This window comes from Euphorbia lathyris, chromosome 6 (genome assembly GCF_963576675.1).
Source record: "Euphorbia lathyris chromosome 6, ddEupLath1.1, whole genome shotgun sequence".
Classification (NCBI taxonomy): Eukaryota; Viridiplantae; Streptophyta; class Magnoliopsida; order Malpighiales; family Euphorbiaceae; genus Euphorbia; species Euphorbia lathyris.
In genome coordinates, this window is record NC_088915.1 from 66,561,256 (window position 1) to 66,570,239 (window position 8,984).

General features: G+C 34.7%; 1 long non-coding RNA gene across 1 annotated transcript; it reads left to right on the forward strand.

The window, feature by feature from the left end:
* The first annotated feature begins 7,541 nt into the window (after positions 1-7,541).
* Positions 7,542-8,560, forward strand: LOC136232267 (uncharacterized). The gene is made up of 3 exons (XR_010690444.1): positions 7,542-7,616; positions 7,703-7,765; positions 8,411-8,560. It is a non-coding gene; the product is annotated as an uncharacterized lncRNA (long non-coding RNA).
* Positions 8,561-8,984: the final 424 nt, after the last annotated feature.

The following is an 8,984-nucleotide window of genomic DNA, read 5'->3' on the forward strand; positions in this document are numbered from 1 at the left end:
TTGAGCTCCCATCAGTGGAGTCAGCTTTCATGACAAGAGACTTTTGCTTCTTGTCTTCAGACTTTTCCTTCACCTCGAAATTCTTCATTGAGATCTCATGGGTCAGCAACGAGCCAATGAGTTCATCATACTTATAGGTGGTTAAGTCTTGAGCTTCCTCAACAGCAGTTTTCTTGGATTGCCAGCTTTTAGGAAGACTCCTCAGTATCTTCTTGACTTGCTCTTCCTCAGTAAAGATCTTGCCAAGTCTCTTGAGCTCGTTGATAATGTTTGTGAACCTTGCGTTCATCTCAGAGATTCCTTCATCATCATTCATTTCAAAGAGCTCGTACAACCTCATGTGCTGGTTCACCTTGGACTCCTTCACTTTGTTGGTTCCTTCGTAGGTGACCTCCAGCTTCTTCCAAATCTCCTGCGCTGACTCACAACCTGAAATTTTGTTGTATTATGCAGCATCTAACGCATAGTGAAGCATGTTTATAGCCGAAGCATGATTTTGTAGCTTCTTGAGATCATCCTCTGTCCATTTAGTCTCAGCTTTAACAACCGTTTGGCCGTCAATAGTTTCAACAGGAACAAATGGGCATTGGACTATAGAAAGCCATGCACTCATATTTGTTGCCTGGATGAAATTTTTCATTCTGTTCTTCCAAAAGGTATAGTTAGACCCGGAGAACAGAGGAGGCCGAGTAATGGACAGTCCCTCAGGTAAAATCTAAGTTGTCTGGTTTCCTGGGAGGAAACGAGTGCTGTTCTCAGCCATTGTGGGGATCAGCTCAAGATAGTTATATCTTGCTCAGTGAGCTGTTAAGCTCTGATACCACTTGTTGGTCCCTTATAACGTGACAAGTTTAGTTCCAAAGGGGGGATAGGAACTATTTAAAATTTTGTCCGTTTAGGCTGACATCTTTTCTTAAGAAAAGGTTTACACAGCGGCGCTAAGTAATTCTAAGACACAAGCTTAGTCAACTTGTGACTAAGTCTGTTTCTTTCTTTGAGTCAGGAGATAGCACTTAGAGTCTATTCCTGAACTCAGCTTCTTAGTGCACTCAACTCAGCGTGATTTATAAATTAGAAATCTAGAATATATTTTCTAGGGTTTATGATTTCTGAATTGGAGTCTAGAATTTTTAAATTAGAATGTAAAATCATAATTTATAGAGAATAATGACATATTAAGAATTAAGTTGATGATATGACTTAGTTGTAATTTTGTACTTAATTATGATGTTCATGTATTTGACCCTTTTATATATACATATAGGGCAAAAAAAATTTTGGCTCCCTCCAGCTCTGGACCCTAGGCCGGCGCACCCCAGGCCTAGGCCCATGTCCGGCCCTGTTTAGAGATAGTTGTTATTTTTATAAAATTAAGATAACATTTAATATATTTTTTTTTATATACATCCTAGTGTTTAATATTCTTTTTATCCAATGATTATATAAAAATATATATATCTACACACTAAACCAAAAAAAAACATTAAATATATCTTAAAACACATTAAATATTATTGACCTCTTTTTATGAATAAAATATTTAATTTATATTGTAATAGAGGATAAAAAAGTTAAGGTTGGAACAAAAGTCCTGCTGAATCAATTTAATGGGTTTGAATCAAACGGCCGTATCAAAACAGATTGAAGAAACTGGGTTGAGCAGTTAAATAGAAAATTTCAGTAAGAAGGTACCTAGTTTCACACGTGGACTAATGGAAGCTCTGAACCTCAATGTCACGCTCCTAATCCCTTGATCACGCTAGATATCGTGGAATGACATAAAGAGAAAGAAATCTGAAGCCAATTAGCGATCTACACACGTGAAAAGGTGCTTGGCCAAATCAAGTTAGAAGTTGACACGTGTAAAGTGCATTACACTTTAGGTATATAATTATCTACAAATAGCCTTGGAAACTGAACATCACGTACATTCATTATTCACAATCTCTCATTAAGTATTTTCAAGTTATTATTTACTTCTAAGTATTCTACTGATTTAAGCATCGGAAAATGGACGTTAGATTCCGACTCCTTCCTGAGTGTCTGCTATTGATTCAGGTCACCAGAAAGCAGATTGTAAAAGTGTATTCAGTATTAAAGACATCATATTATATTCTAGTAATTTGAGACCATAATAAATAGAAATATATTAGAAAGTAGTGGCTATTTGTAGTTAAAATAGGAGTTACCCATATTTTATGGAGAGGTGGAAAATAGTGATTTTTGAATATATATTTTTGTAACCATACAATAAATAAAACGTTTTGTATTCTCAAAGCATGTATATATAAAATATTTCCTCAAAAAAAATGTATATAAAAAATATGTTAATAAAATAATACTACAATTAAGATAATTTAATATGTCTAAGGTAGGAGATCTCAGCTCTCGGGTTAGTAGTTTCTGTGATTTTTGGGCTTTCATTATAAACTACCATGATAATATATCTGTTGAGATTGCTGCTACGTTATGCTGGGCAATTTGGAATGATAGAAATAGGCTGGTGTGGGAAGAGAATCGACAGCCTCCTACTATTTCTTATAGCAATGCAACGGTGTTTCTGAACAGTTGGCAGCAGGCCCAAACACTGATTGCAGCGCCTGGTGGAGAAGCAATTAGTTCGAAGTGGTTGTGCCCGGCACAAGATAGTTTGAAGCTCAATGTTGACGATGCACTATTCCAGGATACAGATCATGCTGGTTTTGGTTTTGTGTTAAGGAATCATGAGGGGTGCTTCATAGCTGCTGGCAATGGTGTGATCAATAACTGTCAGGACCCACTATTGGCTGAAAGAATGAGTTGTCGTGAAGCTCTTAGTTGGTTGAAGACGGAAGGTTTTGTTGGTCCCTTATAACATGACAAGTTTAGTTCCAAGGGGGGGGGGGGATAGGAACTATTTAAAATTTTGTCCGTTTAGGCTGACTTCTTTTCTTAAGAAAAGGTTTACACAGCGGCGCTAAGTAATTCTAAGACACAAGCTTAGTCAACTTGTGACTAAGTCTGTTTCTTTCTTTGAGTCAAGAGATAGCACTTAGAGTCTATTCCTGAACTCAGCTTCTTAGTGCACTCAACTCAGTGTGAGTTCGTTACTTAGTCAGTTTTATAGCAAGCAATGTATAAAAGAGTTTAAGGGTTAGAAATATGTTACTCAACAGACATATCCTGGTTCGGCCTCTCCGCCTACGTCCAGTCCCCGGAACTCGTCCGAGCTTTTTGAATTCTCTATTGAGCTCTTTAAAGGTAGAGCACGAAACCTTTTACAATAGAAGCTGAGTATACAAGAGTACCTTCCTCTATACCTCTACTCACTCCTATATCTACCGCTGAGTACTATAACCGAGTACTCAGCCTCTCCTTTCTATTCTTCTAGAAATGATAAAGTGTTTGTCCTAAACAACAATTGCTAAGACACTTTAGATGATTGAAAATACTCTAGACTTTTACACAATAATATGGAAATTGGTGTAAGGTTTTTGCTTTGCTTTTCTCACAGAACTTCGTGTATGAATTTGGACAGCGTTTCGGCTAATTGAAGATCTGCATCGATTGAAGCAAATGAGAGGCCTATTTATAGTGACACTTGAGGCACCGGTAATTTCGAATTTCGAAATAACCGTTGGAGGGAAACGGCTTCCTGTCGTTGTCACTCAGTACGCGCTCAGTGTCGTTGGCCAATGAGATTCTTGCATCTTCTGTCCATGGCAGTGCTCGGCAGCTTTTCGTCTGGCAAACAGAATGTTTCGACATTTTTGGCAAAGTCTTCCAGACAGCTTCCTGCGCCTTCTGAACTTTACCCAAAGTGGAAATACTTTGTCTAGAAGTTGGTTCTTGTCTGCCGCTGTCCTGACTGCTTGTCGCTTAACTCAGCAGCTTCCTCTTGAAGCTTTTGCTAGAAGGCTTCTCGATCCTTCTTCATGCTGAGTCGTCGTTTTGCTTAATACGACTTCGTTTCATCTTCTTGGGCCGTGAGGTCTTGATTATGTTGACTTGGGCTTGACTTCCACTCATGGGCTTTTAGACTTTATATCTTAATGTCTTATAGATAAATAAACTTAACATTGAACAAACACATTAGTATAAATAAATCAAAGCATTTAAATTTAATGTGTTAGAATATTTTTTATCAATTACTTAAATAATTTTGTCAAATCAAAATCATGTGGAAAGGTGTTTCAAAGGTTTTACTAATGTTCATCTGGAAATGGATTCTCAGCTCTTGGTTCTTGCAATTTCTGGAACTACAGAACTAGTTTCCCCTTTTGGCATTATTGTTGATGATTGTAAAACTTTGATTTGCGAGCTAAATATTTTATCTGTTTCTTTCATTAGAAGGTCAGCGATAATTGCTCATATGCTTGCAAGAGCGTCTAGTTCTGTGTCTGATCATGGGATATGGAAACATAATCCCCCCAGTTCATTTGTAATGACTTAAGTGCTGATATTGAATAATAAAGTTTCTTTGATTTAAAAAAAAGGATAATTTAATAATTTAAAATCTTGCACAAATACCCTTTCAAAAATATAGCAAGTACAAAACAAACCCCCCAATAAGGGATATATACATTAATTTGTGCAAAGAAATAAGAATGATGCATTACTTTTCCTATCCAACCGACACTACCTACCAAACAATGTATACAATTATTCTATTAACAATTAAGGGCCATAGCTCCTTTTTCTACATTCAAGATTCAAGAATATTGAACACACATGTAATATATATATATATATAGGGGAGGGATCAAGTGAGAACCTCCTCTAAGGTGAGGACACTTCCTTATGGTGAGAACACTCAAAACTACGTCGTTTTGAGTATAAAAAAAAAAAACAATACTTCTCATGAGGTCCAAAACCTTGGACCCTTCAATTACACTCCACACTGCTTACCACTAAACCAATTACTTTACTTGTGTATTATGCTGCGCTCTGCTTAATATACCATTGTCCTTCTAGCTTCTATTGTTTAATATTTGACGCATGCACTTATTAATATCGATTAAATATGCATAATAATGAATTATTAATAGAAAAAAAAATGTGCATAATAATGAATTATTAATAGAAAAAAATCCAAGAACATGCTCCAATTTTTTATTTATTTAATTCCTTTATATTTTTGTAATTTATGTTATATAAGAAAATATTTTTTTAAAACATACGTTAGAACATATATTTTAATTTTTTTTTGAAACAATATATATTTTAACTTTTAAAACACGAACTATGAAGTTTAGAACGTACGACATATTTTTTATAATATACGTTATGTTTTTTAGAACATGTGTTATGTTTTTTCGAACATGAGTTATAAATTATATTTTTGGAACAAATGAAAAAACGATCCAGATATCTACTGATTTTTTTAGAACATTATACTTAATTTTTGGAACACAAACTATAAACTTTAGAACATACGTTATGTTTTTTAGAACATATGTTATATTATTTAGAATATGAGTTATAAATTATATTATAGAACAAATGCAAAAATGGTCCATATATTTACTCGTTTTTTTAAAACATTATACTTAATTTTTAGAACACAAATGATAAAGTTTAGAACAAATGTAACAATATTTAGAATATCGTCCTTAACATTTTAAAACATAAATTAAAAAAATATAGAGGAATTAAATAAATAAGAAATTAGCACAGCTTTTCATCCACAGACAGATGGTCAATCTGAAAGAACAATCCAAACGCTGGAAGACATGTTGAGAATGTGTGTGTTGGACTTTGGTGGTCATTGGGATACATATTTGTCTCTCATTGAATTCGCATATAATAATAGCTACCACTCAAGCATTCAAATGGCTCCTTATGAAGCATTATATGGTAGAAAGTGTAGATCTCGTTTATGTTGGGAAGAAGTTGGTGAAAGGAAGCTCATTGGTCCCGAGATAATACAAATAACTTCTGAAAAGGTTCCTATCATTCGTCAAAGATTGTAAACTGCCTTTAGTAGGCAGAAAAGCTATGTCGATCCAAGGAGGAAGGACGTGGTATTCATGGAAGGGGACTATGTTTTTATCAAAGTGTCACCAATGAAAGGAATCATGAGATTTGGAAAGAAAGGAAAGTTGACACCTAGATGCATCAGACCATTTGAGATTTTGAAGAGAATAGGTGAAGTTGCATATCAATTAGCATTGCCTTCTAACCTATCACAGGTTCATCCTGTGTTCCATATATCAATGCTAAGGAAATATGTTCCTGATCCTTCTCATGTTCTTCATCCTCAAGCGATAGAAGTTAGTGAAAATTTATCTTACGAGGAGCAACCAGTGGCAATAGTGGATCGTCAAGTTCGCCAACTTCGATCCAAAGTCATCCCAATGGTGAAGGTGTTATGGAGTAATCATTCCATGGAAGAGTGCACTTGGGAATCCGAATTGGAGATGAAGAACAATTATCCTTATTTATTTCAATCATGACGTTAGTCCTTCAATTTTAAATTCGAGGACGAATTTCCTTAAAGGGGGGAAGAATTGTAATACCCCAAATTATATATATCTAAGCTAATTGCTAAAATGAATTAATTAGAAGGGGGTTAAAGGTAAAATATAATTACTTTTGGGAAATTTTTAAAAGATATTATAAATATAGGGACTAATATAGAAATTTGGTTAATTCTCTTCAAAATAAGATCCGCAAATGGCAGATCGTCTTCTTCATCTTGTGTTCAAGGTACATCTCCATTCCTCAAACTTCTTTAACCTTCTTTTTTCTCAATTCTTCACCGTTTTTCACGATTTTTACACCGAAATGAAGCTCTCAACTCCAGCTACAAGTGCATGGGGTCGATTTACCTATGGATACACTAAATTTTGATGCATGCAAGGAGTTTTGAGGTGTAATCGGAGCTACGCCGGAAAAAGTAAGAAATCTAACCAAAGTTTAACTTTCCGGTTGATTTTGGGTGTTTTGAGAGTGATTCTAGACTCCTGGAATCATAAGCAACAAAGTGGTATAATTAATTTCTCAAAACAATCAACTTTAATTTTTCCGATAGGCGGATCCCGAACACCGGTGATATTTTCCGGTGACATACGAAATAAGTGCAGAAAAATTACTTGGTTAACTTCAGAATGTTCTAAATATTGTTTGGAGCAACATTAATTCTTGGACTTTGACCAAATTCCTTACCGTTTAGTCTCTATAAATTACGAAAGTATATAGTTGGGTGAAATTAAGGAAAATAAATTAAGTTGGGTTAAAAATAATTTCTGGATCCTTATTTAAATAAATTTCAGAATATATAATTTTAAAAATAAAGGTTGAAGGGAGATTGGACTAAGCATAATTAATTAATTATATTCTTAAGATTATTGGTTAGTTAATTTGGTTGATATAGGTATTATGAAAATGGATTATAAATATATATGTTTATATGTTGTTTGATGATGAGTAATTTTGGGAGTAAAGTATTGGAATTACTGACAGTTATGGAACTGTCGGATGATTGATGTCCAACCGGGTTGATAAATTGTAGTCTATGGAGTCCCGATTTGGACTTTGAATATTTTTTAATATAGAAGTGTATTTTATTGCAGGGTTGACCCTAGTTATTACTAGGAGGATGTTCATTTTATAGTGGAGACTCTGCCAAATTTTCGGTAGACAGTCTGTAACACGAGACAAAATAAATTTTAATATTTCCCTAAACATATATAAATTCTAAAAATAATATTATCTCTTTTAGATACTCAACCGGCAGGAGGAGCAGCAGTACCTGAAAACTAGGACAGTCAGCTAGGAGCAATTTGTGAGTTAATTATATGTTATGCATTTTTAATTTAGCATTTGCATTCATAATAAATGATTTCATGATATTTCAAGTAAAGTATTATTTTTACTTATAAAAGTGTCTTATTGTTTATAATAATTTATACGTAATTATTTGTGGATAAATACATGTTATGGACATGCTTCCTGGTGAGCGGCATCAGGACCTTGTGCGCACAGGTACTATCGGGTTATTGGATATTGATGATACTAATATTGTGAATGTTGTGATATATGGATAAGCTCGGTTGAGATATTCTCGGGCTATATGATATGTAGATTTTGGATTTAAGTGAGGCTGGGTACGGAATCGGTTGAGTTATTCTCGGTCCTCCAGCTAACTGGGCGTGTGGTCGGTTGAGTTATTCTCGGTCCCCCAGTTATTGGATATGAGTGAAATGCTGATTATTGATGGATTATTAGATTGGGTATTGAGGTTTAGGGTCCAACACACGTATTAAACCACCTATCTATTTATTTATAAGACAATTTTATGAAAAGCATATTGTGTGATCACTTATATTATATAGTATTATTATTATTGTGTATGACATAAATGTTAAATTACTCATGCATTACATATAATTAATTCACTATGGGAGGTTTGACTCCTTTAATTTTTCAGGTGACTAGAAGTCTGTTGCAGCCCACGATCTTTCTTCGGGCAGCATATCTATCTTACTATGTATGACTATTTAAGAATTATATTAAAATTTATATTCTAGACCGCAGTACCAGTTTGAGGATGATATTGTGTGTTTCACGAAGGATTTAATATCAAGTTATATTAAGACTATTGGTAAGGTTTATTTTATATTATATTAAGGCTTGCTACGGGTTTCGGTAGCTTGAGCTTACCTGTTCCCTAGCGCCGGTCACGGTCCGTGGGATGGGTCGTGACATCAAAACTAAGATGTAAATTTAATGAATGAATGAATGAATGAAGTAGTGTGTCTTGAGTTGTGCTTACTCTAATTATATTGTGATCGAGTTGTAGAATACGGTTATAAATTTAGGAGAGGGATATGTTATGTGTCACCTATTGATAGGTGAACGTGTGCTCCCTTAAACCCACTAGGTCTGTGATTTACGAGCTCTAGCGTGATTACTGTAACAGGTGGATCCTTGACTGTGTTTTTTGAGACTTCTTGAGCCATGACCTTCAAGACGGAGTCGTATTGAGCAGCTTTGATCTGGTG